The 6,068-nt window shown below is 39.9% G+C and overlaps 1 long non-coding RNA gene across 1 annotated transcript; it reads right to left on the bottom strand.

Annotated features, from left to right (window-relative positions):
• Nucleotides 1-1,467: 1,467 nt before the first annotated feature.
• Nucleotides 1,468-5,808, bottom strand: LOC147578748 (uncharacterized). Its single transcript, XR_015255638.1, has 2 exons — nucleotides 4,067-5,808; nucleotides 1,468-3,825 (listed from the first exon to the last, which is right to left on the bottom strand). It is a non-coding gene; the product is annotated as an uncharacterized LOC147578748 (long non-coding RNA).
• Between the last annotated feature and the right edge of the window lie 260 nt (nucleotides 5,809-6,068).

Here is a 6,068-nt window from a genome sequence, read left to right as displayed (position 1 = left end):
CATTCTACAAAATAATTGTACTGCACCTTTAAGATGTGTCAAGATATGAAAGACAAAGACAGACAGAGGAACCGTCACTCAAGAACATGACCACTAAACACAAAAGTGATCATGGATGGCATCCTGTACCTTTTTATTTTTTCTTTATAAAAGATATTAGCAGAACAATTGGAAAATATGATCTGGATATTAATATCATTATCTCCTAATTTTAATTAGACTGTGGTTACAAAAGAAAATGTCCTGAGGTGCCTGGGTGGCTCAGTTGGTTAAGCACTTGACTCTTGATTTAGGCTCAGGTCATAATCTCATGGGTTCATGAGATCAAGCCCCGCATCAGGCTCTGCACTGACCGTGCAGGGCCTGCTTAGGATTCTTTCTCTCCCTCTGTCTCTGCCCCTCTGCTCATGTACATGCTCTAAAACTAAATAAGTAAACTTTAAAAAAAATTATTTAAAAAGAAAAAAAAATGTCCTTGTTTCAAGGAAGCATGCCCTGAAACGGGTAAGAGGTAAAGGGATATAACGCCTGCAGTTTACTTCCAAATGGTTCGTAAAATAATAGTTACTGACAGTCATTATTGACTATAGTTATCAAGAAAAACTGGTAAAGGAGATGTGATGTTAACAGTTGAGACTGAAAGTCATGCTGGAGTTCTTTCTACTGGTCTTGCAAGTTTATAAATCTGAAATTATTCAAAATAAAGTCCCCCTTCCCCCCCAAAGTCACTATTTATCAATGACAAATGCAATAATAGGACCTAGACAATGACCACTGAGGAATGTTAAAACTGCTACGTGAATGGTCGATATAATGGGTCAACTTGGCAGCAGTGGAACCAACTGAATTTCAACATGAGAGAAATGGAAAACCAGACACTGCTACCAGCCTATGTGACTGATAAGATGCCACCAATGTACATCCTGTCAACAACTCAGTATTCTTGGCAGAGGGGGGGGGATCTGAATGTAGTCAAGCCTCTCGATTGGACTCCTAATTTACAGAAAATATGACAGATGAACAGACTGACACTATAAAGAGGTTCCTTACTGAATCCAAAATATGAGATGTTCTATGGATAAATGATCCAGTTTCTTTAACTTTTTTTTTTAATGAATAGATATAGGATATTTTTTTCGTTTCACTTTTTTCATTTCATTTATTCCAGTAAGTAGTCAGTAATCAAGATGTTCTTTTTTTTTTTAATTTTTTTAACGTTTATTTATTTTTGAGACAGAGAGACAGAGCATGAATGGGGGAGGGTCAGAGAGAGAGGGAGACACAGAATCTGAAACAGGCTCCAGGCTCTGAGCTGTCGGCACAGAGCCCAACGTGGGGCTTGAACTCACGGACCGCAAGATCATGACCTGAGCCGAAGTCGGACGCTTGACCAACTGAGCCACCCAGGCGCCCCAGTAATCAAGACATTCTTAAGTTTAAGATTAGTTCACAGTGCAAACCCCAAAACATAGATAAAAACAGCAGTTTTTATTCTGATTACAAGTACAACATTCTCTATAGATAATTTGAAAAATAAAAATCAACTGAAATCCTATCATCTCAAGATAACCTTTATTGGTATTCCTTTCCTGTTTTTTATTTTATACAATTCCTTTTAACTTCTGTAATTATATAATGTGTATATTTAAAATTGCTTATATATCTATTTTAACTTAAAATTGCCAATGACTATTCTACTGAAAAAAATAATTCAAGGAGTTAAAATGTGTATTATATTGAATACATAGTATCTTTTCCTGCTTTCTCATTTAATATTATATTGTCATCATTTAGGCAAATATTAAAATATTTTAATTTTTTTAAATTTTATTTATTTAGTTTACATCCAAATTAGTTAGTATATAGTACATCAATGACTTCGGGAGTAGATTCCTTAGTGCCCCTTACCCACTTAGCCCATCCCCCCTCATGTACCCCCTCCTCCTGTAACCCTCTGTGTTTTCCATATTTATGAGTCTCTTGTTTTGTCCCCTCCCTGTTTTTATATTTTTGTTTCCCTTATGTTTATCTGTTTTGTCTCTTAAAGTCCTTATATGAGTGAAATCATATGATACTTGTCTTTCTCTAACTTTGCTTAGCATAATACCCTCTGGTTCCATCCACATAGTTGCAAATGGCAAGATTTCATTCTTTTTGATTGCCGAGTAATACTCCATTGTATATATATACACCACATCTTCTTTATCCATTCATCCATCGATGGACATTTGGGCTCTTTCCATACTTTGGCTATTGTTGATAGTGCTGCTATAAACACGGGGGTGCATGTGTCCCTTTGAAACAGCACAACTCTATCCCTTGGATAAATGCCTAGTAGTGCAATTGCTGGGTCGTAGGGTAATTCTATTTTTAGTTTTCTGAGGAACCTCCATACTTTTTTCCACAGTGGCTGCACCAGCATGCATTCCCACCAACTTCTTATTTTGAGGAGGAACCGGATTGCAACCAAATGCAAATCCTTGGACTTCATTTTGATTTTGATTCAAACTTTTGTTAAAACACACCTTTAAGACAATCTGAGAAAATCACATATGGACTGGGTTTGGATATTTTATCAACATTGCTAACATGATAATTGCATGTAGCCTGTTTTTTTTTTTTTTTAAGGCATCCTTATCTGTTACCGTGCACACTAAAATGTTTGAGTGACATATCTAGAATTTGTCTTAAAATAGTCTAAGGAAAAAAACAGGTGAAATAATTAAAACAAAATTGGCAAAATACCAATTGTTGAAGCTGGGTTATGTTAGGTAGGAGTTGGTTACACTAGTTGCTATAACCGTGTCCCCCAAGATTCACATGTTGAAGCCCTAACCCTCTAGTGATGGTGCTTGGAAATGGGGCTTTTGGGGAGTGATTCGGGTTAGAGTAGGTCATGAGGGTGGGGCCCTGATAATGGAAAAGAAAGATGATTTTTAAAAGATCAAAAGATGATAAAGGGTTAGTATCCAAAATGCATAAAGAACTGATATGCAGAAGACACGAACAGACATTTCTCTAATGATGACACCCAGATGGCCAACAGACACATGAAACGATGCTCAACATCACTCAGCATTAGGGAAATGAGAATCACCTCACACCTATCAGAATGGCTAAAATCAACAACACAAGAAACAGCAGGTGTTGGTGAGGATGTGGAGGAAACACTCATGCACGGTTGGTGGGATTGCACACTGGTGCAGCCACTATGGCAAACGGTATGGAGTTTCCTCAAAAAGTTAAAAATAGAGCTATCCTATGATCCAGGAATTGCAGTACTGGGTATTTAGCCAAAGAACACAAAAGAACTAATTCAAAGGTATACATGAACCGCTATATTTACAGCAGCATTATCTAGCCAAACTATAAAAGTATCCCAAGTGTCCATCAACAAATGGATGGATAAAGGAGATACACACATGCACACAACCTTCTTTATGCAAAAGAATGAAATCTTGCCATCTGCAATGACATGGATGGAGCTAGAGAGCATAACGCTAAGGGAAGTAAGTCAGAGAAAGACAAACACCATATGATTTCACTTACATGTAGAATTTAAGAAACAAAACAAAAAAGAAACAGAACAAATGAGCCAAGAAAAAAAGAGAGACACAAACCAAGAAACAGACTCTTAACCAGAGAACTGATGGTCACCAGAAGGGAGATGGATGGGGGGGGGATGAGTGAAGTAGGTGAAGGGAATTAAGAGTACGCTTACCAGGATGAGCACTGAGTAATGTATGGAATTGTTAAATCACTATACTGTCCACCTGAAATTAATACAACACTGCATGTTAGCTATACTGGAATTAGAGTGAAAATCTTTTTTTTTTTTTTTTAATTTTTTTTTCAACGTTTTTATTTATTTTTGGGACAGAGAGAGAGCATGAACGGGGGAGGGGCAGAGAGAGAGGGAGACACAGAATCAGAAACAGGCTCCAGGCTCCGAGCCATCAGCCCAGAGCCTGACGCGGGGCTCGAACTCACGGACCGCAAGATCGTGACCTGGCTGAAGTCGGACGCTCAACCGACTGCGCCACCCAGGCGCCCCTAGAGTAAAAACCTTAAAAAATTCTTCTTTATATACATAAAACATCTAAAGATGGATATAAGAAAAAAAAGAGACAGGAAATGTCTCTGCCACCCAAGGACACAGCAAGAAGATGCCTGTCTGCAAACCAGGAAAAGAGCCCTCACCAGACACAGACTCTGCTGGCACTCAGATCGTGGGCCTCCCCAGACACTTCTAAGACACGAGTCTACTCCTATGTATGTTTGAAATTTCATTAAAAAGAAGACCTGAACTTGGGGGGAAAAGCTAATCAAAGACAAAAGTTGCAATGACCTCTGGACTATTAAGGACTCAAACCCCTCAGGAACGGAGGTGCAGGTCACCCCAGCAGCTGAGGGGCTGGTGGAGGGCAAAAGGAACATAGAACCGGTAGGAAGGAAAGAAGTTGTATGAATATCAGCCACCGTCTCATGAGCTGGTACGGAAACAACTGTAGCAGCTATGTATATTTTATTCCTTACTTTTTGTAGGTGGGATTACCCTCTTCTCAAGATGGTTTACTTTTTTTTAAAAGATCTTATTTTTAAGTAACCTCTACACCTAATGTGGGGCTTGAACTCACAACCCCAAGACCAAGAGTCATGTGCTCCACCAACTGAGCCAATTAGGTGCCCCCTCCTAGCACCTATTCTTTTACATATATGTTTGTAGATATAAGCCAATTTTTCTATTTTTCCATATTCTCTCTCACACGCACGCACGCACACACGATCCAGGTGAGATCGTGAGTGGAGAGGCATTGGTATCACCTACAAATGGACAGAATGACTGATGGGATCACTGGATACGGTGTTATGGGTTTCCCTACAAATTACCGGTTTTTCAGTAACCTTACCTTTTCCCATTTTTGCTACCAACCTTTTCAACTCCAGGTTGTTGTGTTTTTTTTCCCCTCATTTTTTTTGATTGAATAGTTAAGGTGGTTTCTATTCCATAATGGGACCCTAACCTGCTTAAGGCTTAATTTCATATTACTAAAGACAGAAAATCAGTTAAGTGTGCCCTATATGAGGCTTACCACACTTGCATTTCAACTTGGGTCTGCTTCAGGAAAACTGTAAAGGGTGCTTATCATGCATCATCCAGGACCCACACTGAAACACAAGTGCTAAATCAGAAAATACCCTGGGTCAGCAGTATGCTGCAAGGCAAGCATGTACAGATGTACACACAGATCATACATACTCCAGAGATTGGAGAGGAGTGAAACCTCAGCTAAGCAATGGTCTCCAAACTTCCTATTCAGAACTTAAAAACAGGGGTGACTGTGTGGCTCAGTCAGTTAAGCATCCAATTCGGCTCAGGTCATAATCTCGCAGTTCATGATTTCGAGCCCCGCGTCGGGCTCTGTGTTGACAGCCCAGAGCATGGATCCTGCTTCAGGTTCTGTGTCTCCCTCTCTCTCTTCCCCTCCTCTGCTCACACTGTCTCTCTCTTAAAAATACTTAAAAAAAAAAAAAAAACAAAAAGAAAGAAAGGAAGAAGAACTTAAAAAAATAATTTCCTGGGGCGCCTGGGTGGCGCAGTCGGTTAAGCGTCCGACCTCAGCCAGGTCACGATCTCGCGGTCCGTGAGTTTGAGCCCCGCGTCAGGCTCTGGGCTGATGGCTCAGAGCCTGGAGCCTGTTTCCGATTCTGTGTCTCCCTCTCTCTCTGCCCCTCCCCCGTTCATGCTCTGTCTCTCTCTGTCCCAAAAATAAATAAACGTTGAAAAAAAAAAAATTAAAAAAAAAAAAATAATTTCCAATGCTGGGTCCCACTCCAAACTAGAAACTCTGGGTTCATGGAACTCAAGGACCGATTTTTGCTTCCAAGTTCCACAGATAACCTGGTGCCAGCTAATATACAGCCCCCTAGAACCCATGACACATTGCCTCCTTGAAGGCTTCTTTGCACTAATTTTACGATATCCAAAAAAAGTGGATATCCCATGCCCCCTACTTGATATGCTTTACTGAACCTACATGAGCCCACAAACTCCCTTCTCCCTTGCA

The sequence above is a fragment of the Puma concolor genome, chromosome C1 (assembly GCF_028749965.1).
Source record: "Puma concolor isolate L17-30 chromosome C1, mPumCon1.1.hap2, whole genome shotgun sequence".
Classification (NCBI taxonomy): domain Eukaryota; kingdom Metazoa; phylum Chordata; class Mammalia; order Carnivora; family Felidae; genus Puma; species Puma concolor.
The sequence above is the reverse complement of the archived record's forward strand: the minus strand, read 5'-3'. Positions and strand labels throughout refer to the sequence as shown.